The sequence below is a fragment of the Mus caroli genome, unplaced genomic scaffold, assembly GCF_978045245.1.
Source record: "Mus caroli unplaced genomic scaffold, Mus_caroli_1 scaffold_19, whole genome shotgun sequence".
NCBI classification, from domain to species: domain Eukaryota; kingdom Metazoa; phylum Chordata; class Mammalia; order Rodentia; family Muridae; genus Mus; species Mus caroli.
This window is the reverse complement of record NW_028227274.1, coordinates 52239517-52264058: the sequence shown is the minus strand read 5'-3', so window position 1 is coordinate 52264058 and position 24542 is coordinate 52239517.

The window sequence follows — 24542 nt, the reverse complement described above, 5'->3', positions numbered from 1 at the left end:
GCAAACTGCAATATGTGCGAGGGTGGGGGCTAGGTCCAGACCATGAGTACTCTTTGGTTGGTGGTTCAGTCTCTGGGAGGCCCCAAGCATCCAGCTTAGTTGACTCTATTGGTCTCCCTGTGGAGTTCCTATCCCATCTGGGTCCCTCAACTTTTCCACAAGACTCCTCAAGCTCCCTTCAATATTTGGTTGTGGGTGTCTGAATCTGTTTCAGTCACCGCTTGGGTGGAACCTCTCAGAGGACAGTTATGCAAGGTTCCTGTCTGCAAGCACAATAGAGTAGTGATAGTCTCAGGAGTTGGTTCTTGTCCATGGGATGGGTCTTGAGTTGAGTTAGTCATTAGTTGGCCTTTCTCTCAGCCTCTGCTCCATCTTTGTTCCTGTACTTCTTTGTAGGTAGGCCAAAGTTTGGTTTGAAGGTTTGAGGGTGAGTTGGTGTTCTTATCTCTCCACTGAGAGTCCTGCCTGACTACAGGAGATGGCCACATCAGGCTCCATATTCCCCACTGCTAGGAATCTCCAAGTCACCGTCTGAGCTGCACCCATATCCATTCAATCTTCTGGCTGTCTTTCCCAGGATTTCCCCACACCTGATCCCCCCCTTATTTCCCTCTCTATCCCCCGTCCCACCTAGTTCCCTCCCTCCATCTGTCTCTGATGACTATTTTATTTCCCCTTCTGAGTGAGATTCAAGCATTCTCTCTTGCATCCTCCTTGATATTTAGATATTTAGCTTTTTTTTCCCCTATGTGGATTTTAGTGTGGTCATTCTGTACTTTATGACTAATATCCACTTACTAGTGAGTATGTACCATGCATGTCCTTTGGGGGCTGGGTTACTTCACTCAGGATGATATTTTCTAGTTCCATCCATTTGCCTGCAAATTTCATGACGTCCTTGTTTTTTATTGCTGAGTAGTATTCCATTGTGTAAATGAACCACAGCGTCTGTATCCATTCTTTCATTGAGGGGCTTGTGTGTTTTTCCAGTTTCTGGCTATTACAGACCTTGAAAGAACAATTCTCATCTTCATATAGAAGAACAAAAGTCCAGGATAGTTAAAACAATCTTGTACCCCCAAAAAAGAACTTCTGGAGGTATCACCATCTCTGATCTTGTGTGACCTTAAAGAACATAAGATGATCACTGAAAGACCTTGCTAGGATTGCACAATGGGGACCTTCTGTTAGAAGGTTGTGACCTTCTAGAAGGTTCCCAGAATGACCCAGCAAAACAAGCTTTACAAGGAAGCCCTGACCGCAAGGCAGGTGCAGATAATGACCAAAAATGTTTCAATTCCCTCTTCTGGTGACTAAGACCTCTCCTTACCTGGGGCCACCAATGCTGCTTAGGAATTTTGGGAAGGTCACGAAACACTTGCCCCTCTGGAAGGGAGAGACTAATTACCATTTCTAAAAAGATGGAATGAAAAGGTCAGTGCGGGCCACCAATGGGCTTCAACCAACTCATGCTGTTACCAAAGTCTACCCTCAAACTGTATAAAAAGTGTGTGTACCGGGCAGTGGTGGCGCATGCCTTTATTCCCAGCACTTGGGAGGCAAAAGCAGGTGGATTTCTGAGTTTGAGGACAGCTTGGTCTACAGAGTGAGTTACACAGAGAAACCCTATCTCAAAAAAAAAAAAAAAAAAAAAAGAACGAAATAAAAAGTGCGTTCTTAGGATGTTTGGGGTCACCTCTGCCCCAATTGCAGGATGGCCCCAGTGCACTGGATCAATAAACCTCTTGCTTGTTGCATCAATCTGTCTCTGTGTTTCTGTGCTTGGGATATCCCAGACCTAAGGCTCTTCAGGTCTTACAATCTCAAGCTGTACTTTGGAGCAATAGTAATTTAAAAAACTGCATGAAACTGGTATAAAAAGACAAGTTGATCAATGGAATCAAATCTAAGACCCAGAAAAAACTTACATACTTACATAGACACTGAATTTTTGACAAAGAAGCCCAAACTATGCAATAAAAAGAGAAAGCAGAGCCGGGCATGGTGGCGCACACCTTTAATCCCAGCACTCGGGAGGCAGAGGCAGGCGGATTTCTGAGTTCGAGGCCAGCCTGGTCTACAAAGTGAGTTCCAGAACAGCCAAGACTATACAGAGAAACCCTGTCTTGGAAAAAAAAAATTACGGTGCTTGTCTAAGTGTATGTCTGCAGGTAGAAGACTGCAAATGGATGCATTGACCAAGCCAGCTCAGTCAACAGGTTCTCCAGGACAGGAGTGAGAATTAAAAAGAAAAAAGATAGTTAGACAATACTGTAGCATCACCCCAGCCAGTTGCGAGGCTGAAGCAGGTTTCTTTTTTCCAGTCTGCTTTTATCCCACTTTAAGTACATACAAAATGATAAGATCAGTTCTTGGTCAAGGAACAAGCAAGGCAATAAACAAACTCTGGTAAATGCCTTTCTAGGGGCTAGTCAGGATGACCAAGACAAAAGGAATGTCACACAAGACTCTGATGAGGCTGCTCTGAGTTTAGCATTTACTTAAATGTAAATGTTCTTAATCTGGGCCTATTTCCTGAATCCTGACCCAAAGTCAGATTCCCACCTTGAGATTACTTCTTTTGTCCTGGCCTGATGTCAAATTCCTGGCAAGTGTCTAGAAGCAGTCCCAAAAAGCTTTACAGAATCTATATTATCATCCTGCACAAAGCTCAAGTCCAAGTGGATCAAAAACCTCAACATAAAACCAGAGACACTAAATCTAATAGAAGAGAAAGTGGAGAACTGCCTTGAATGCATTGGTATAGGAGACAACTTTCTGAACAGAATACCAGTAATTTAGGTACTAATATCAACAATTAATAAATGGGACCTCATGAAACGGCAAAGTTTCTGTAAGGCAAAGGACACCATCAATAGGACAAAATGGCGGCCTACAAAATAAGAAAAGATCCTCATCAACCCTATATCCGATAGAGGACTAATACCCAAAATATATAAAGAATTCAGGAACGTGGACACCAACAAAACTTCTCAAAAGAAGAATCTGTAAGGTCTGAGAAGAACTTAAAGATACATTCAACATCCTTAGCCACCAGGGAGATGTAAATCAAAATGGCTCTGAAATTCCACCTTACACCCATCAGAATGGCTAAGATCAATAACTCAAGTGACAGCACATGCTGGTGAGGTTGTGGAGCAAGGGGAACACTCCTTCATTGCTGGTGGAAGTGCAAACTTGGACAAACACTCTGGAAATCAATCTGGTGGTTTCTCAGAAAATTGGGAATAGCTCTACCTCAAGACTCAGCTGCATTACTCCTGGGCGTATACCCAAAGGATGTTTTACTTTTTCCATGGGGACAATGGACACTCCATCTTACTAAAACCTACCCAACTTACTACTCTCAAAAGGAGATACACGTAAAACTTCCAGGATACAGGCAGTTTTAAATGTTCTACTTAGTGACTATTTTCCAAGAAACTAAAACAAAGACTATACTTGTAAATAAACCCTGGGAGGGAAAAATGAAGAATTGATCATTGGATTCTTATCTTATTCCCCAGAACTGGTGAAGGACTGCTTGTCTCCTTCTGGATCATGTTGTTATACTCTATGGCTCTTATTTCTGTGTTTCATTTTTATATTCTCAGCCATTGATGAGAGGGGAACCATCTCTATAGATCAGTTTCTCTAACCACCATACTGCACAGCACATTCATTGCTATCTTGAAATAAAATTGAGTTTAATGGTTTGATATACCTTCAGCCTGAGGTGAACAAAGGAAAAAGAGCTACTGCGTGATAGACAGCAACCTCTGCCTTCTGCTTACAGTCTACACATTCTCTGATTCGCTGTGTTCTGATTCGCTCTGATTCAGCTGCCATGCTGAGAGACCACAGGTCCTTGTATCAGAAAGTTAAATCAAAACTGAATTGCTTTAGAATACAACTGAGTGTTCTAGTTAGAAGTTACACTAATTTGTTCTAGTCTCAGTTTTCATAGAGAGAGTATTAAGCCTTGCCACTAGAAAGTTCTTGCTAAGATTCACTCCTGGCAGGAGACATGGGTAACCAGACCATGGGTAAATGATTACCGACAGGAGCAAGGGTGAATCCAAAGCAGCCTTGCAGATAAGTCTTCACCCAGAATAGACAATGTCTTCCACACAGCCATACAGACAGAGCCTTCTTTTCCTAGTCGTCCCTGATCTACAAACTCAAGCCCCTATGCTAGACTCCAAGACCAAGTAAGTGCAAAATCCCATAAAAATGGATGGAGAATGGCTGGATACTTAGTTGAGGAATGCCAACAGTCCATAAACCAAGAAATTGGAGTTCCATAATCAGGCAGAGCTGATTTCATGAAGAAGGTAAGAAGTTGGCCCAGAGGATCCTGACTTCCAAGAGGGTATGAAAGATAGAAGTGGGCAGAGACAGGAACTTATAAAACAAAGTATCAAGGAATAGAATGATGTCAGCAAGCAACTAAATAAAACTAACAAATATGCTTTCTTCCACAAGAATGGGGACTAAATACAAAGAAAACAATGGCTCTTCTCTGAGAATGTTTGGAGCAGAGCAGTAAGATGTTACAGGGCTAAGTAGAGACATTCAAGAACATGGAGACAAATGAGAGACTTATAAAGACGATAACTAGGCACATGGTCCCCACCATCCTAACACTCTAGTAGAGATCTACCCTGAGCTAAGGACTTCTTCACTGGATGGAGCAAATGGAAACAGGAAGCTCAGGCAGTCGTTCAAATGCTACAGTCATTTCAAGTATTTGTTACTGGAGAATTCTTAACAGACATTGAATACAAATTGGGATGCAGCCATGAACCGTCACCCCACCACACATACCACATTGCTTTAGACCAGGGGTTCTCAGACTTTCTAATACTGTGACCCTTTAATGCAGTTCCTCATGTTCAGTGACCTCTAAAGATAAAAGTATTTTCATTGTTACATCATAAGTGTAACTTTGCTGCTGTTATGAATCACAATACCAGCATCCGTGTGCAGGATGGTATTAGGTGGCCCTTGTGAAAGAGGCATTTGACCCCTAGGTTGAGAACCACTGCTTTTGACACTAGAGCAAGAGCCCAACCCTTGCTACATTCCTGTTACCCATTCAGACTTCTACTGCATAAAGCCATCTTAAAGTATAACCCATCCGTGATTCCCTGAGCAGCTGAGTGGCTGCACAAAGCCATTCAATCAGCTGTGCTATGGAAGCCAGGCGGCTCCATTCATACCCCTCTTACAAAGACTAGTGTGGCTAAGTGTAAAAGAAGAGAGCCATCTTAACCAGAATCCTACTTGAGACTTATTTAAATTTCCACAACTCCGAGATTTTAATAACTCCTGATCAAGGTTTCCTGTTGAATAGGTAAACTGTTCAATACCAATATCCTGTGACAACCTTGACTTTTTAAAAGTGTTTTATTATGGTAAAAATTAGATGTAATAACAAAATTTGTCAATTTATAACCATTATTCCCTCATCAAGTTTTTTTTAATGTAAATGCAATACAAGTTGCCTTCCTTTCTGAGAACTTTTAAAATAAATTCAGAATCAGTAATGTTTTTTTAGCAGAATATGAAATGGGGTCTTTGATTCCACAAAAAAATAACTTCAAGATTCAAAGCAGCTGTCCTCAGCTCTCACACCTCAGATACTAACGTTCTCTGCTTTCTCACTCCAGCCGCAGTCCTTTCCACGCCAAACAACCTATTACATTGGAAATTGGAGCATTTGTGCTTGCACCCTGAGTGCTCAGATGCCTGCCAATCTCCAACTTTACCAGGTTTCTCAGATTCACCACTGTGAACCGTGCAATCAGCCAACCACGGTTCAAAATATCTGAATTTGGAAATCTACTTAGGAAAATAAAATCAGTTTTCTATGCAACCCAGGAACATATCACCCTAAGCTTAAGAGGTATAAAGAGACGTCCTTTGGAGTCTCTGGTCTATTCCCCAAGTCAGAGTCCTGGAGCAAGCAGGTGCATACCAACATCTTTAATCTGTGCAGTAAGGGAAAGCTGTGACCCCTCAGTTAAGCCCACCCCTTCATCTCCTATTTTATTCCATTCTCAATTATTTGGGCCATTCATACTTTTAAAAAGATGGAAATCTTTGTGAGGCGAAGACCTGATCTAGATGGTCTAACCCTACCAGATGGTCCAATGCTCTAAAGCGGTCTAATTGAACCAGTACATTTTTTGTAAACTCTGAGAGGTGAGAGGAGATTTACCCAAAGAGGATCTTGTTAGTCCTTTTTATATACTCAAGTGTGAGGCTAGAGAAATGACCCGGCAGTTGAGAGTGTCTGCTGCTCTGCTAGAGGACCCAGGTTTGATTTCCAGCACCTGTGTGCCGGCTCACAGTCATCTGCAATGCCAGTGCTAGGGGCTCTGACCCCGCGTCTTCTGGCCTCTATGGGCATCAGGAATGCCTCTGGTACCTCGTCATACATGTAGACAAAACACTGACACACAAAAGAAAAACAAATAAACCTTGTAACATTCACCCTCAGGATACTTTTTAATTTTAAACCTTGTAATATTCACCCTCTGGATACCTTTTAATTTCTTTTTTTTTTTTAATTTAAGCTCCTTGGCAACATAATAAATAGTAATAAGTTCCTAATGAGAAAGAACTAGAAAATATTATTTTAAATTTCTTGTAATAAACATGAACCTCAGCCAGAAATGTTGACTTAATTACGTATAAAATTGCTGCATTAAATATTTTGTTCCTTTTGAATGCATATCTCTTATTCGTGATAAGGCAAAACGGTCTGGATTGAGGTGTCAAGCAAAATGTATATATATTTTATGGTGTGCATGTTTGTGTGTATGTGTGTGTGTGTGTGAGAGAGAGAGAGAGAGAGAGAGAGAGAGAGAGAGAGAGCACAAATGCTGAAATTTGTGAAGGTCACAAAACAGTTTTCAGAAGTGGAGATTTCAGGGATCGAACTCAGGTCCTCAGGCTTGGCAGTAGGTGACTTTATTTACCCACTGAGCCATTTCACTGGCCCAGTGAATACTTTGAAACTCTGTGTCAGACCGGATTCTTTTCTTGGAGTATCTTAAATGTTTCGTCAGTGTATAATATCTGGTACTGGGGAGATGATTCAGTCAGTCACGTGACAGTCACTCAAGTGTGAGGGACTGAGGTCAGATCTCCAGCTGGGAGGAGAGGTGCACACCTGACCCTGGCAATGGGTGTGTAAGAGATCAGAGGCAGGGCTATGTATGGGGCCTACTGACCAACCAGTCTAGAGGCTTTGTCTCAAAAACAAACAGGAAGCAATTAAGGAAGACTTTCTATACTGGCATGTGTCTTCTACATGTATACACACACACACACACACACACACACTCACGCACACACAGCTCTAAAGTAAAATGAGTCTTCTGTGACTCTCCCTGAGCCTCCACAACCATTTTTGACACTTTATCATTTGCAGACATGGGAATCCTCATTATGAGGCCCAGCAGGCAATAGGAAGCTGCCTCTCTGATAGCGTGTCTGTTATCTCTTTTAATAAAACTTAATTTCCTTTCTTTCTTCTTACACTGTCAGAGATCAGCCCCATACTTCTTTTACTGACTGCCACTGGTCCACGAGCAAGCACCCAAGACTGACTGTTTTGATCCCCATCATGTGCTTCCTTCCACCCTCCAGTCTTGATTTTCCTGCACAGCCATGGGAGAGTGAGTTTGAGGTTGTCCGTCAGCAGGACCAGCATTTTCCACACATATCACTGCTTGGCGTGGAGAGGATTCTGAAGGAAGAGCCACAATGTGTACAGCCAAAAGTGCTTATGGGAATCCTAAGAAAGAGAGCCCAAAGAATCGCACCCACATTCTGGGGCACTTTTCTCAGAGCACACTCAACCCACAGTGTGACTGGACACCCAGCCCTCTCAGCTGTGCTCAGCCTGGGGGTTTGAATCATGACAGGATGTGGCAGCCCGGAGTCTGGATAATGTCGTACCCTGCTACAGAATGCATCAAATTAGAAAATGGAAACTTCTCCTTCCCCAAACTGTAATTTATCTGCCACTTGCCTTTAAAGCAGCTGAAAACAATTTCTTGAAAGTGAATGTTTATTTCCTGAAGTTTCATGAATAATTACCAGCCTATTTTCTACACAGTCGACATTCTCCCCTCCAGCTCCCCCCTCCCCCACCCCATAACCCTGTCAGCAGTGTGAGCTCCTGGCACACGCTACAGGGGTGGTCTTTTGCATTTAAAGATACTGTCACTAAAATGTGTGGCACCTTTGATCTGAGGCTTGGGCCATGCTTCACCTATGGTACTCTCATCAAACTCAACACACTGTCACCTTGTGAGTGTGTGCCTGTGTACTTCCAAGCTCATTTCCTAAATGCCATGAGAAGGATCCCGCGGGAGGGGGCTCCTGGTTATACATCTGTCTTATCACAGAGAGAGAAGGGCAATATAATGAATTTTTCATGAGCTGTGTTTCCTAGTGTTCCCTGAGAAATCTTTGCCTGTCTAAGAAGCAGCTTTTGACCTCTATGGTGAGGGGGTGGGCCAACGCTTGCCATCATTAAGATGATTGGAATCATGTTAGTATTCCTGGGCACAGTAAACTACGTATTTTTAAATTTGCGTTCCTGTGCCTTCACAAACATATGCTGTCTTAGTTGGGGTCTCCATTGCTGTGAAGAGACACCATGACCATGGCAACTTTATAAAAGAAAACATTTAATTGGGGCTGGCTTACAGTTTCAGAGGTTTAGTCCATTATCATCATGGCAGGAAATATGGCGGTGTACACCCAGACATGGTGCGGGAGGATCTGAGAGTTCTACATCTGCATCAGCAGGCAGCAGGAGAACTGGATTGAACTTCTGAGACCTGGAAGCCCATCCCCTAGCGACACACTTCCTCCAACTAAGCCTAAGCCACGCCTACTTCAACAAGGCCACACCTCCTAAGAGTGCCACTCCCTATGGGCTCGAGACAGGGTTTCTCTGTGTAGCCCTGGCTGTCCTGGCACTCACTTTGTAGACCAGGCTGGCCTCGAATTCAGAAATCCGCCTGCCTCTGCCTCCCAAGTGCTGGAATTAAAGGCCTGCGTCACCACGCCCGGCATGGGAGACATTTTTATTCAAACCACCACTCCATATGCTTTGTAAAGCTGTGTGCCTGAAGGTCAGTGAACTGGTCATTAAGCAGCTTTAGTGTTGCTGAAAGTAATGACTTTCATGACCCTGCATCTAAGTGTCAAGGTTTATATCAATACAATTACTGAGAAGTTTGTCAGTTACTCCGACGCAGAAATTTAGTGTTTCTATTGCATATCAGAGTTAACGTTTGTGAACAAACTACTCCTTATCAGGAATAAAATAACCCTTATCTTGCAGTTGCATAGTATTTTTAGCAAGTGTACTTTTATTTTATCTTACTTTATTTTGTATATAAATGTGTGTCGTAAATGTGTATGGTGGTGCATGTACATATGTGTGTGTACTGTGTACCAGTACACGTGGCCATGGACAGAGACCAGAAGAGGACATCAGGTGTCCTCCTTTGTCACAGTATGCCCCATTCCCTTGAAGCATGGACTCTTGGTGAACCTTGCAGCTAAGCTGGCGTCCCACAACTCTCAGGGGATCTGCAGTCATCTCTCATAGCCCTTCCTCGCTGGTACATGTGACCAAGAGTGACTTGTAATGTGGATGTCAGGCCTTTTAATTCAGGCTTTTGTGCTTCTGTTTACAAAGAAGGCACTCTTATGAAATGAGCTCTCCCGTCCGCCCAAGTAGAGTTCCTTTAAAGTACATTCTTTACATAATCTCTGGTGTCCACTCTACCTCCTTCTCCACCAAGTATCATTAGCATTTCTATTTTCCAGAAGAAACAAAAGGTAGAGAAAAAAAACAAAAGTTCTTAGGCTGAACACACTTCAGAGGTTTCCACCCTGCCCTTCTTCACAGTCTACATTTATTTCAAGACTGTCAAACTGCAGGACACCAGATCCTGCATTTGTTCCCTGAGTAAGATCATCCAAGCATGCTATTGTTTCCCCAACATTTCCTTGCCAGAAGATGTCTATTGCTCTGTTGTGTGGTCTATATCATTTTCTGTATTTCTAACTATTTAATTTCGAACTTCCTGCTCTGTAGCAACACAATATAAGAAACTGGCAGTGAGAACTTTAAATCAGTGTCTGTTGGTTTGTTTTATTTTGTTATTCTTTTGATAGCTAAAATTAATAAAACAATTCTTATTAGATATTTTCTTTATATACATTTCCCTATACCTTCCCTCCGCCCTGCTCCCCTACCCACCCACTCCCACTTCTTGGCCCTGGCATTCCCCTGTACTGGGGCATATAAAGTTTGCAATACCAAGGGGCCTCATTCTAAACTAAGTGCCAGAAGCTTCTTTGAGCTTGTCCATAGAACAAATACATCTTAGAAAAATCACTGTTGACAAAATAGCGGAATTTTATTCCCCAAACTGTAAGTGACACTAGTGTTTTGATTATAATAAATTTGTCTTTAAAGCCTTGTCTACAATGACACATATTTATCATATATAGAAAAGGGAAGTAGCTGTAGATTTAAAATACCAGCACAAAGACGTGTACAAAATCCTAGTGTTCAAAATCACTGGGAAAGGCAAGGTGATAGCTGTTATTTATGTCTTAGAATCATAGAAACCCAAGTTATCTGGCTCAGGGAATGTTCTATCATACTTCTTTGTTTGATTGCCAGTGATTTGAAGGGGAAAAACAAATCCAAAACCAGAATTGGAGGTCGGTGTTAAGAAGCAGAGCGTCCTACTGGGTAAATGTTTGAAATCTGGGAAGGGGCTGGAGGAGGAGATCCCACCGGAGGAGCCCAAATGCTTTGCCTCAGCTTAGTCTGTGCAGTAAGCTATGAGAAAGACCGATCACTACTTTGCAGGAGCCAGTGTGCTTTTAAAAGCCACAGGGACTATCTTGTAAAAAAACTCATCGACTATCTTGTATCTGTATTTGAAAGTTTTTATTCAGCTGTTACACATGATATTTTCTGGATATCTGATAGCAGTTTCAGAGTTCCTGTGTCCAGATTTGAACTGCTGAGTTTGCTGTCTGGAACTCCCTCCACCTATTGTCTCCATCCTCGCTGAATTTAAGGGCCACCTTGGAGTCACTCAAGCCCCTAGCAGCCTTGTCTCCTGTGTTTTCTTGTAGCCTGTATTAGCCATCTTAGCTAGCATTGAAAATAGCCAGACTTGAGTGGTTTAAATAAAGAAATGTGTTTTCTTACAGTCCCGGAGCCTATAAGAGTAAGATAAGGGTGTCAAATTGTCGGGTTCTGGTGAGGGCCCTCATGGTGGCATGTGGTATTCCTAGTCACATGGTGTTATCATAGGGCAGGGAGAAGAAGCTCTCTGGTACCTGTTCTCAGGAGTTCTCATTCTGTTATGGAGGCTTCTCCCTCCTGACTTTATCTAATCTGACTTCCTCTTCCAAAGAGGCTCCAAACAGACTCTTTGAATGAAAGAAGGAATAGATTAAGTTTGGGTTCGATCAACATCATTCACAGTTTGCTAATTCCTGACAGATACATTCTGTCACTATCTTCCTTCCTCCTTTTAACATTCCCTCCTCAAATCCCCATGTCCATATGTCATCATATATGAGGTTGGAGCTTCAACATATAAAGAAAGGGCACAATTTGGTCTAGGATATACTCACATCTAATCAGGAATTCTCTTGGCTTTCCTTTGCACACTACCTATTAGAACTAAATCATGTTACACAGACTTGTGCTACTGCTCCCTCTTGTCAATACTATTACAACCATCTCTTCATCAGTCTCCCTTCCTCAACATTGTCCTAACACCCATCCAGAATAAATCTTCTTAAGTGAACCCTAACTCACATCATTCCCCTGCTCCCAACACACATACCTGATCGCCCCGCTCACTTCGTCATCTACCATTCTCCTGCTCATTCACTCTGAACTTGAATTTGTCATGTCAGGGGTGTTTATACCATGAGGCCTTTAAATAGAACTTCCTGTGTACAAGAAGAACATGACCATGACCACATGCCTGCCTGTCTCCCATTTCAGTTCTTTATAAAACTCTCACCTTCATCGTAAGGTGTTTTCTGCCCTAATGTCTCCCACCAGCAATCTTGCAGTATCACCTGTCCGGTTCTCTTTCTTTTACCCCATCATAGCATCTATAATATGTTATAATTAATATTTTGTCATGTTAATATAATGCATATGTCATCTACCTCATTTCACTTTAATGCAAGTTTCTGAGCTACAAGAATCGGGCACTATTTTGTGTGCTGTTGCAACGCAACCTTCTAGAGATAAGTCTGCGCAGCAAAGGGGCTCAGTAATGTCTGTGGAATGAAAGAAGAAATAAAATAAGTGTGGTTTTGATTTGTGTCATTTGCAATTTGGGAATCCCCAAAGAATTCTGTTCCTCTGTGACCTCTCCTGTCAATACTCCATGTGCCTTCCAGCTTTTTGGACATTAGTTGGTGAATAGACACATTATACTTAGCACATCCAAGATGGTAGAGAGCTAAACTTCGGGGTATATTTTCTAGTACAAAGGGGACAGAGTGGTTAAGGACACCAACAAAATGCACACATACTACATAATTCAGTAAGGAAAATGTTAGTTTCTATAACGGTTGAGAGAATAAGTTGACTGAAAGAGATTAGAAATCATAACTAAGGAAGGCTTTCCTGAACAGGAGGGAGTTTGAAAACTGAAAAACAGCACGTGATATGACGCATTATGTATTTATGTTATGAGGCTGTGTCATGTATTTTGTTCATTCAGTTTCTTGTTACATGGACAAATTCCTGTTATGAAATTATGGATAGCGCTCCCCAAACTGTCCATTAGGGCCTAAATGGAAGTCTAGCTTTCCACTGAACTAAACAGACTTAGCATAAGAATGGGCAGCAGGAGTCCAGTTGGAAAGCCTATCTGCTTGGCCTCATAGTAAATCAACAAATCAAACCTCAGAGACCTGATATAGTGAGGAGACTGGGAACCTCAGGGGTGTCAGGCTTTCCCAGGAGGCCAGCGCTGAGCCAGGCAAGCACAAAACCAACATAATCACCTTGCTCATGACTTGGAGTTCATCTCCTCTGCAATCGGTCGGCAAGCGGTTTCAGTGAGAAAATAGCGAATGTCAGTCCTAGAAAGAAGCATGAATATATTACCTAGTTAATTGAAAGCCTTCAGCCTACCAGGCTTCAGGCAAGCCAGGAACAAGCCTCATTGAATTTAGCATAGGTAGAGCAGGAAGGGAGTGAAGATCTTTTACAGTGCTTTGTAATCTTTCAGCTTTATTTACACACACATTCTGTTGCTTGTTGTTCTTGTTTAATGTATATAGGCTTACTGATATTTTTCATCTTTACTGTGCAGTAGTGATAAAGAAAACTAAAATGAGAAATCATGTCAAAACTGTATGTCCACATAGACTTCATTAGAATCCACGAGCCACTGTTCTATGCATTTCTATTAGTAATTACAACACGCAGATTCATATCCAGGTTTCTAACTCCAATTCCAGTGACTCCCAGATATTTAATTATATACAGTTACATAGTGTCCTACCAAACATAAATGGCTATAGTTTGTTGCTGTAAGAAAGACAGAAGATAGCAATGGCTTTAGTAGAGTAGGGCATAGGATATCTGTCATTCATTCATTCAGTCCCTTGAATTGCAACCAGCAAGGGATGTGACAAGCATGTAAGAGAAGACAAGAGAAATTCAAATGCAAGTTTAAGAAATGTTACATTGTGTCTCTTGCTAGGCATGCAGCTCAATGGTCAGTCATTTGGCTAGCAAGCTCAAAGCTTGGGGTTCAGTTCCCAGGATCCACAAATGAAAAACAGTTCTGCCCTAAAGACAGTGACATTAATATATTCAACAGGAAGTGCTGTCATTTAAAAGGAAGGTGCTAGACAGGAGAGGGGGATTGTGGTCTAGTAACAGGAAATGGAAAAGACAGGATAAGAGCATCCAAGAGTGAGAGAATCAATGAGATGAGTCAGGAGAGCACTGTCGACTAGGTAGTGACAATAACTGGATGAGCAGAGTAGACGATTCTGCTTTGAAGAATAGAAGAATAGTGACTAGAGAATCATGATCCCAGACAGGGTCAGACAACAGAGAGGAGCAGATGTAAACTGCTTTTTTGAAAGATTTTTACAAGAAAGGGCAATAGGGGCGGATACATCAGTACCCAGGGAGTGCAGCTGGGTCAAGATATTTACTCAATGTTTTAAAAGATTTCTATTGTTTGTTTGTTTTCTATTGTTTGTTTGTTTGTTTAGTGTGTGTGTGTGAGAGAGAAAGAGGGTAGAGGGGGAGGAGGGAGAGACGTAGAGGGAGGGAGAGGTCTGCAGGGGCCCATGAGCTTCTTGAAGGAAGTCTCAGATCTTTTAGAAGCCACAGAAGTTGTGAGTGATACAATACCTGTGCTGGAAACTGAATCCAGGTCCCCTGTGACAGCAGCAAGTGCTCTAAACTGATGAGTCAGTGTAAGACTCCCGGGAGCCTTAGCTTACTGGGGACCCTCTGAGTGAACCATGTGGAACCAGGATTGATGCAAAAAGCAAGAGAATTTATTGTTCCACTGCACTGGGGTTGTCCCAGACCAGAAGGAAAGGCAGCAACCCCTAGCACCCATTCAGTGAGTTTTTATATGGTTTCCAGGGGCTGAATAGAGCATCAGCAACTACACACAATATGATTGGTGGAACATGGCACCCTTTAAAATGATTGATCTTTAGGGAAGGAGGTGACAAGGACTTCCCTTGTCTGAAGGTGGGCAACAGTCCATCCTGAGGAATGTGTCCCTACCCACAGGTCGGTTCCTGCCCTGTGGTCTAGAAATGGTAATTAGCCTCTCCCTTCCAGAGGAGCAGGTGTTTCATGACCTTTCCAAAGTTCCTAAGCTGACATTTTCATCACCTCTGTAGAAGAATGGTTTCTAAGACATTAGAAATATATTGGGCTGGGTGGCGTAGAGCAAAGCCGTGACTGAGGGGGTTGGGGCATGAGGTAGAGGACTGATGATTCCTGAGAAGGTGGAAGGGTGGGGCTTGATGGTTCTGCGCCAGAGGAGTAGGTTAAACAACAGGGCCTCTCAGCTGTAGTGGAGGGGAAGACTTCTTAGCTGAGACAGAGAGGAGAATGGGAAGGAGAGGGCATGCCAGGGAAAGGTGTCCCAGGCTGTATCTGAGGACAACTTCCTATGCCATTGTCACAACTTTATCCAACAACAAAAGCAACCATGTTCATGCTCACTGGTAAACAGACTTGTCTCTCTCCCTGGTTTGATTTCCAGTGTGTGTCCGATTTTGAATTTTACCCAAAGTGTCTCCTGTGAAGCAGACTGAGTATGTCCTGCTGAGTATGTTTCTTTCGTCTTACATGCTCACGTCACGAGGGCAATCATTCCACGGCCTGCTACTGATGCTCGCAGATGTCTGCCTCTCGCCATGCCACTCCAGCTGCTTTTCTTCTGGGAAAGGAACTGTCTGGTCTCTTTAGATAAAGATCACCAGAAATTAATGTAATTTGATCCTCGCCTGTGCTGTCATTTTTTCCATGATTTTTGATTTGATATTTTTTACATGGAGCATGATGTATTTGAGAATTAATAATAGCACTTTCCTTTGCTTTAGTCATGTTCTGTTTTTCCATTTTCAAAAATGAATCATTTAGGGCTCTGAGCTCCAGAGGAGAGCAGACACAGCTCAGTGGGTGAACAAGACAGAATACAAAATTAAAGCATTAGACTGTCTTCCTCTTCACACAAAAATGGGAAATAAATTTATTCCTGGTATTTGATACATGAACAGAATGCAAGCTCTCTGACCCAGTTCGAATGTCACCCTGCCCTACGTGCCATGGGAATCTTCTGCCTACTGTGGCCTATGGCATCACCTGTTTAAGGAAACCTGTCCACTCTGTCTCCGCTTTAAGGATCATTTTCATTAAGGAGTTCAAGTGCATTGAAAAGATTCCGACAGAAAATAAAACACAGATTAAAGATTCTGTTCCTAATACAAGCACAAATAAAGTCCTAGACATTACAAGGACTGTCACTTTCTAAGGTGAGTTCAATACCAAAGACCAAAACACCCACACACCATAACACACGTGCGTGCACATTGCCTATAGTCATATCGTGTACAAGCCATTTAAAGACTGGCAAGCAAGTAGTCTATACAATTGCCACCACTAAGAAGATTGTTTCAACACAGATTTGCACGTATTTTCCTTAGAGGAAGCCATGATCCTAGATAGAGACGCAGACGCAGACTGTTAGATGCTAATGAATAGCTATAGTACAAGCAGATAAATCAATAAGTAAATTCTCATGTGAGTTTTATCTAAACGTCCACAATCATGCCTTGGATACTTTGACCTAGTAAAATTTTAGGAATAATTTTTCATGAAGCAATAAAACGTCATGACTCCCATATCTCATAGCTTTGAGAATAAAGGCAGCTTGGTATGGTTTTTGAAAACATTTATTTTTCATGAGTCAACACTGTAGTACATGAGTGTGTATCCAAAAACTTATTCTCAGGCTGGCATACTGTTTATTAACCGTATATCAGATTGCTCCAAGTGGTCAGTAGCACATTGAAAATTTTCTTCTCACGTCTACCACAGTTTGAAATGGCCCACCTATAAAGTAGCTTGTCAAGGTGCCTCAAATATTGAATCTTGTTCATAACTTACAACTTGATTTTTCCACTCAGAATACTCACAGAGGAATATGGAAAGAAGTGTTGTCAACAGTCCCACTGTGCTAGGAAACAAGTACTGTTAATTTTGTCTTCAGAAAGAATACATACCTAGTTGTGCATTGTGACCAATAGCCGTATCACATTTTGGCATATGATGAGAGATGTCTTCTTTAAGCATCGTTAGTGTGGAGACACACTGCAAATAGAAATCCATGTGCTAGTGTTGATTTAAGAGGCTCTAGCATGAATTCTACAAATTGTGTTTTCCTTCTCAAATATTAACAGCTGCGTGCAAGTTCCTATGTATCCAGATCACTGTACTGTAATATTAAAGAGAACCTGGCTTGCATTTTATTAGTGTTTTGTTTGGAAACTGAGAGGCTAGCTCTGCAAGCCATTAGCTGGCCCTTACCTGAATGGTGGTAGATGTTATAAAACTGAAAAGTCTATTGTGTGATTTTGAACTACAAAAATAATATTTAAATGGGACCTGTGTATGGTAATGACTGCTAAGATTTACATAGTACCTGCTTAAAAGTTTTCAAGTACTTTAGAGACTTATTAATTCTCACATTTTCCCTAGAGTGGATAACGAACTGACTGAGAACATTGAAGTAATGGAGTCGCGTGATATTCCCAGGCTTCATTAGTGAGCAATGAAGAAGCAAAGACAGGAGCAAGAATCACCTTATGGCATAGTTACACTAGGCCAAGAGGCTATCTAAGCAATAGAGTTAGAGTGTTTAGTAAAGATATTTTAATACATTCTGGTCCACCGAATAAAGCCATGTCATTCAAACTATATTTAATTGAGCTGTGCTGATTGTGTAATTTTAAAAAACAGGTTTATTCTGAGGGACTGATGTGATATTATTTCTACAAAGAGGTTCTGAGACCATCTTGTTCAACCAACACTTAGTTACGCAGCTGTGCTAAACTCCTCACAGCGATCTAGATTTTTAAATACTGAAAGTGGCAGAAAGCTCATAGGAATCTCTCCCTGCCCAGTAGCTTCATGCTTTCGCTGTCTGTGACTGAGGAGGGACAGGACATCAACCTCATTCATGAGTATATCCCTGTCAGCTTTCTAAAGAATGGAGAAAGACAAGGAAGGCTGTGGTGGATCTCCTTAGGTATAGAAAGTAATTAAGGTAAGAGAGGAGAGAGGCCAAGGTGAAATTAAAATCTTTTAGCACGACAATAAATTATGGTGATGTTTCCAAAAATTGCCTGTAAAACATCAACATACTCTTGAAACCTGTTGGTGCTCAGACTCCAGTGCTGGCCAATGGAAAATTACATTCTCACTATACACATGTTTTTAAGCATTGGCCAACTGAATAAAATTAAAGATACAGCAAAGGACTAGGGTGTGGCTCAGTGGCAGAGTGCTGCTGAGAATGGATGAGGTCCTACGTTTTATCCCCAGCAGCCCACATAAAAAAAGTAAATAAATAAATAAACAATTTTAATTAAGTAAAAATTGCAGTAAGCTTCAGGCCTAGCTAAGCCATCTCACCTCTACTACACTGACAGAAAGAGGCAATTAAATGAAGATGAATATTATTTACTTTAGATTATATTTTCTTTCAGAAGTGGGATACACAGCAGAACAAGAAAGTAGTATCAGTGGTTAAAGAGATGAAAATATCAGTAAAAGTAGATGTGCAGATGGATCAAGCATTGTGCTATTGGTAGCTCAAAAAGTGCAAGAAAACAGTAACAGGTATTGTTGAAAAAGTGCACAAAATCCTAAAAAAAAATGTGGGACAACTTAAAACCAAAACTTAATAGAAAAAATAAAAGTGAAACAATTCTATCAGATATGAAGAGCTTATTGTTTAGAGTTAAAATCATATTGGCACAGCAGGGAAACTATCCAGAAAATGAAGTATTCAATAGAAAATACTGAATTAAAAATAATCTTTATTGGAAAGTACCAAAATTACTGAACAGCAGTGAAATAGTTTCACGTAGTTCCAGAAGGGGAACATAAAGAAAAGCAGAAGAGGACATATTTAACAAGACAGTGCCTATAGATTTAAAAAAAAAAAAGATAAAATTATATAAAGCCACAAAGCAAGTCTAATCAGGATACATACAAAGGAAGACAAGTTATTTCCAGAGGCTGCAAACCCAAGATAAGAGTAGTGCTAACCAGAAAGGACAGAAAGGCTAGAAAGTAAAGGATGCAGATGCTAGTTCACTAAGTATATGGTGAAGAGCAGATCTTCACTTCCAGGAGGGCACCTTGCTGCTGCATCCCACAGAGAGGAGGATGCTGTGTCCTGGTGCAGCCAAGGCTCAAAGAGCAGACTGCCAAAGGCTGCCAGAGGCTTGTTCTTCAACAGCCTCCCATTTGAGAGGGAAGAGTCCTGATGGCCAACTTGCCTTCCCAAGGTCCCCTCTCCTCATAGGATCACGTTTGCCATTAAAATTCAACATTTAAATCTTCAGCGGACACACTAAAACCATCTCATCTTAGATTAGACAAAGTTTCCTTCTTAGGATACCCACTGTATCCATGATAGTAATAAATTGAAACATTTCATCTCATCCAAATTAAGAATTCCATGCATAAAAAAATTCTTTAAAAATGAATTGGAAAAACATAGAATGGGCAAAAAAAATAGTACAATTATACACATAGTAAATCAATAGTAAACAGTCTAACAGAAAGGAATACAAGAATGGCCAAACAATAAAGACAAAGGGCTTAGCATCATTAGTAACCAAGGAAACGCAACTTTAATACCAAGCAGATTATTCTTAGCCAGGAGAACAGTCAAAAGGAAACCCGGAGATTGGTATCTCTGAACACTGGTCATTACAGTAAATGAATCTCAATTCTTGTCTTGAGTTTTGTGGTGGTTAGTTTTTTGCCAATTTGACACAAGTTATTTGGGAAGAGGGAACCTCACCTGAAGAATTGCCCCTGTCAGATTGGCCCGTGACCATGTGTCTGGCATGCTTAAGTGTTAATTGATGCAGGAGGGCCCAGCCCACTGTAGGTGGTGCCATTCCTGGGCACATAAACTTGGACTGTAGAAGAAAGTAGCTGAGCTCATAATGGAGAGAGGATGGCAAGCCAGTAAGCAGAGTTCCCCATGGTCTCTGCTGAAGCTCCTGCCTCCAGGTGCCTGCCTTTAAGCTCCTGCCTTGATGTCCTTTGAGAAGGAACTAGAACCTGTTACCTAAGACAAACCCTTTTCTCCCCAAGTTGCTTTGGTCATGCTGTTTATCATAGGAACAGAAAGCAAACTAGAACATGTTTTATTTGAAAAATAGAACTTTATGGATGTTCACAAGTAGAATTTTTAGCCTTTACTCTTCTCTAGCAATCAACATTGGTCACTAGGCAATACAGTATACAAAGGTCATTAGAAAATAAGTGTGTCACTAGTTTAAATTGTTTACATCTTGTACACATGAAGGAAAATTATCTTCACACTAAAAGCTGTTATTTTGCCTGGAAATTTATATACATGTGTATTTGTGTGTGTGTGTGTATGTGTGTGTGTGTGTGTGTGTGTGTGTGTGTGCCTCATATAAAAGTTTGACTTCTCAAAGTCACAAAAGTAATAAACTAAGTATTGTTCAGAATTTTCTTGTTTATGACTTGTTTACAGAAACATATCTATGAGACTTAACTGAAAAATCTACCTGTGACAGATGAAGAAAATGAGCAGATTAAACTTAGAAAGAACAGAAAACTCAGAATGCAAAAGGAAAATCAGGAAATCATCAAGAACAATGTCCCTATGAAATTAGGTAAACAAGAAATTATAGAAGATAAGGAATAGAATTTAAGTTTTATTTATTCAAAATAATTTTATTTTTCCTTAGTGAGCAACCTTCTTGGCCTTTGGGGAAGAATTCCACAGTCTTTGTCCATTGAGTCTCTTAGTGAATAGTATCAGGGGGCTGAGATTTTCTTCCCTCCACTGACAGGCTGTGATGAGAAATACGAGACATTTATTAACACGGATATATTCAGAGTTATTGATGAAAAGGAAAACTCTATCATGTAATTCCCATGGTGCCGAAGGAGACTCTACTTTATTGATTCAACAGTTAATAGAATAAGTCATTTTTATGACCTGTTCAAATGGCCTGAGTTTGAATGATGGGTTTTATTTGGTCACTTTAAGCTTTTTTGGTACTGTGGAGGACAACATTCTGCTATAATAAATATTTTATGCATTATTTTAAAACTTGGAGTGAAATTCATTTGGTATAGACATGGGGGTAGATATTAAAATGTAGTCACAGAAAAGAAAAAGGAAGGCTGTACCGAGCAATCCTTGCCGTTCTGAAGACAACTGGGAAACCAACCATGGTGCTTTTGTTTGCTTGCCCATCGTTATTTTCTTCTGTGTTTCCAGTCTGTCAACACAGAGTCTGAAATGGGTCTACAGTTTCTTAAGTGTGCTGTCACAATGCTCCCTATACAAGTTATCTCACCCAGTAGGTCTCACGTACTTGAAAGACAACAAGGTGTTTCAGATAAATCCCTTACAATGATCATATCCGTGGTCATCTAAATGTGAAGATGGATGATTCAAAACAGGAAAAGTCTGATACATAGCTCACCCAAACTAGTTCCTATCATCGAATGTGGAAGGAAAATAAAATTTCCCCTAACATTTTTTTAATAGAACATTTCTAATCATCTGAGCTCTTCAGTCTAACCAGTTGTTTGAAAATGTCAAGCTGTATTGTGACAGCTTAACCACTACTTTCCTAAACATCATTTAGGAAAATATACCACCATTTTTAGAAATCATAATATGTAACAAATAATTACCCAATAGCTATAATCTTTGAAGCAAAGTGTGAGGGGAAAATGAAAACTTAGTCATAGCAAGGGATCCATAAAAATTTAAATGCATGTGTTTTTGTGGAGTGAGTTCACAAAATAAATGTGTTTTTTGACCAAGAGTTTCCCACTTCTCATTAAAATGTAAGCAGTTTTGATAGACGATGTGTGTGTGTGCCCTAAGATATATATATATATATATATATATATATATATTCTACTATGTTTCTATCCTATATATCATATATGTCAACCCTAATCAGAGAATGCTATGATAACATTTGAATTCCAAACTGCTGAATATTATTATATTTTGTGGTCCAGTTGGTAAAATGACAAACACTTTACATAGTATTATGTTTTTTCCTATGCAATTATATTTTAGGAGAAAATGATCTAATTAGTATTTTGTAAAAGAAAAAATCTGACAGTTTGTTTAATTAGCCACCCCTCTCAATGTCCTTTAATACACCAGGGACCATTGTGAGACTCTATGGAGGTTACTGCATTGTGTGATCAGCTTTAAGATGTAGTCCTTAGAACATCTAGCCAGAGGTGGCTGCCTAGACTCCCAGTACCAGCCAAAACTTTCCTCCTGTTGAAAGTGCCTAATTAGGCAGCTGTTGGTTACCACCAAACATAGGTGCCAGTATTGCATCCTTAGGGCTATATTGACTTGCTATATAGACATCACAGCCAGGAAGGACTATTAGCTGTTCCCTTAGAATCTATGTGTTCATCCCTTAGAATCTTATGTAACACCTTCCAGCAATATAAAAGCTAGTTCCCAAGGATGAGGAGGTTTTTGAGTCAGATCCAGCTCAAATCCTTCAATGGTTTTTCCAGCAATAGAAACAAATCTTCCACTTCTAGAATTAAAAAGGACATCAGCAATAGCCTATGTTGTTTCAGGAGTCTCTTGGACTCCCCTGACTAACAACTCAGAAGGGTTTCTCATGTCTGATATTGGGATTTTTCTTAGAAAGTCTGTGGCTCTTTTGAAAGGCATTACTAGCCTAAGTGGCATAAATTACTTATGTGTAATAAACATATACATATATATTTACAATTATAAGTAAAAATGCTATACTATGATTACCTATGACTATTTCAGACATCCTTAATCTACCTCACTGAAGAAGAACCAGCAACCCTCCACTCTGTGTTTACATATTTACTTACATATCTATTTGGAGTTGTGTGACAGTTGGGATGAAAAATGTACTCCATAGGCTCGGGTATTAGACCATTTGACCCTCATTTGATCGTTTTGTTTGGAAGAGATTATAGAATGTATAGGAGGTGAGTACTATATTGTCACTTAATTAGTTTCTACAGGCTTGTCCATTTCTGCTCCATTATCTATTGGTTATGTTGGAGCATGTATATAGTTTCCATGTATTTATGTTCCATTCTACATATGGTTCTAATTCATTGTGGTCCATGTGACACTATATAATGCAGTTTTAGCTTTTTAAAATCTATTGAGGTTTTATCCATATTTTGATATTTTCTCCATCCTGGACAATATCCCATGGGCCGTTGAGAAGAATGTGTATTCGGCTGAAACGGGATGGAATGTTTGGCAAAGATCTGGTAATAGATTTGCTCTATGGTTTACTTCAACACAGATGTTTCCTTATTGACTATTTGTCTTGGAGATCAGTCTATAGCAGAAAGTAGATACTGAGGTATCTCACTGTCTTTGTATAAAGAGCCACTTACATGCTTTTGTATTTGGATGGTCCCATGTTCCATGCAAATGCTCATAACTTTCCCATCTCCCTAATAACTCATTCTATCATCAACATATTTTACATAAAGTGCCCTTTACTCTTTAGTATTTTAGATTTCCATTTGCAAAATAGTATTTTCCAATCCTGCTCTTTCAAGAGTTTCTTACAGGCAGTAAAGAGTTGAGTCTTATTCTTTTACCCATTCAACTGGTTGATTAATTTAATCCATTGACATGCAAAGTTATTATTCATAAGTACAAATGCCCTTCTTGTATTTTGTTCATTCAATTTCTATTTTTCATATTTTGGTTTTCTACAATTTTATCATTTATTTTTGTGATTTAGTTGTTTTCTCTCAAGCTGGAGTTTAACTCTCTTCATTTTATTCTCATTAATCTGTTCCTCAAGTGAATGCTATATATGATGTTATGATGGTAATTATCAATCAAAAACTCAGGTGACAGCAGATGTTGACAAGGATGTGGAGAAAGAGGAACATTCCTTCATAGATGGTGGGATTGCTAGCTGGTACAACTACTCTGGAAATCAGTTTAGCAGTTCCTCAGAAAATTGGACACAGTACTACATGAGGAACCAGCTATACCACTCCTGGGCATATACCCAGCAGATGCTCCAACATGTAATAAGGACACATGCTCCACTATGTTCATAGCAGCCTTATTTATAATAGCCAAAAGTTGGAAATAACCCAGATGTCCCTCAACAGAGGAATGGATTTTAAAAAATGTGGTACATTTACACAATGGAGTACTACTCCGTTATTGAAAACAATGAATTCATGAAATTCTTAGGCAAATGGAACTAGAAAATATTACCCTAAGTGAGGTAACCCAATCACAAAAGGAACACACATGATATGCACTCACTGATAAGTGGATATTAGCCCAAAAGCTCAGAATACCCAAGATACAATTCACAGACACAGGAAGCTCAAGAAGAAGAAAGACCAAAGTGTGGATACTTTTGTTCTTCTTAGAATGGGGAATAAAATACCCACAGGTAGAGATACAGAGACAAATTGTGGAGGAGAAACTGAAGGAAAGACCATCCAGAGACTGTCACACTTGGGAATCCATCCCATATACAGTTACCAAATGCAGACACTATTGTGGATGCCAACAAGTGCTTGCTGACAGGAGCCTGATATAGCTGTCTCCAGAGAAACTGCCAAAGCCTGACAAATACAGAGGTGGATGCTCCCAGCCAGCTATTGG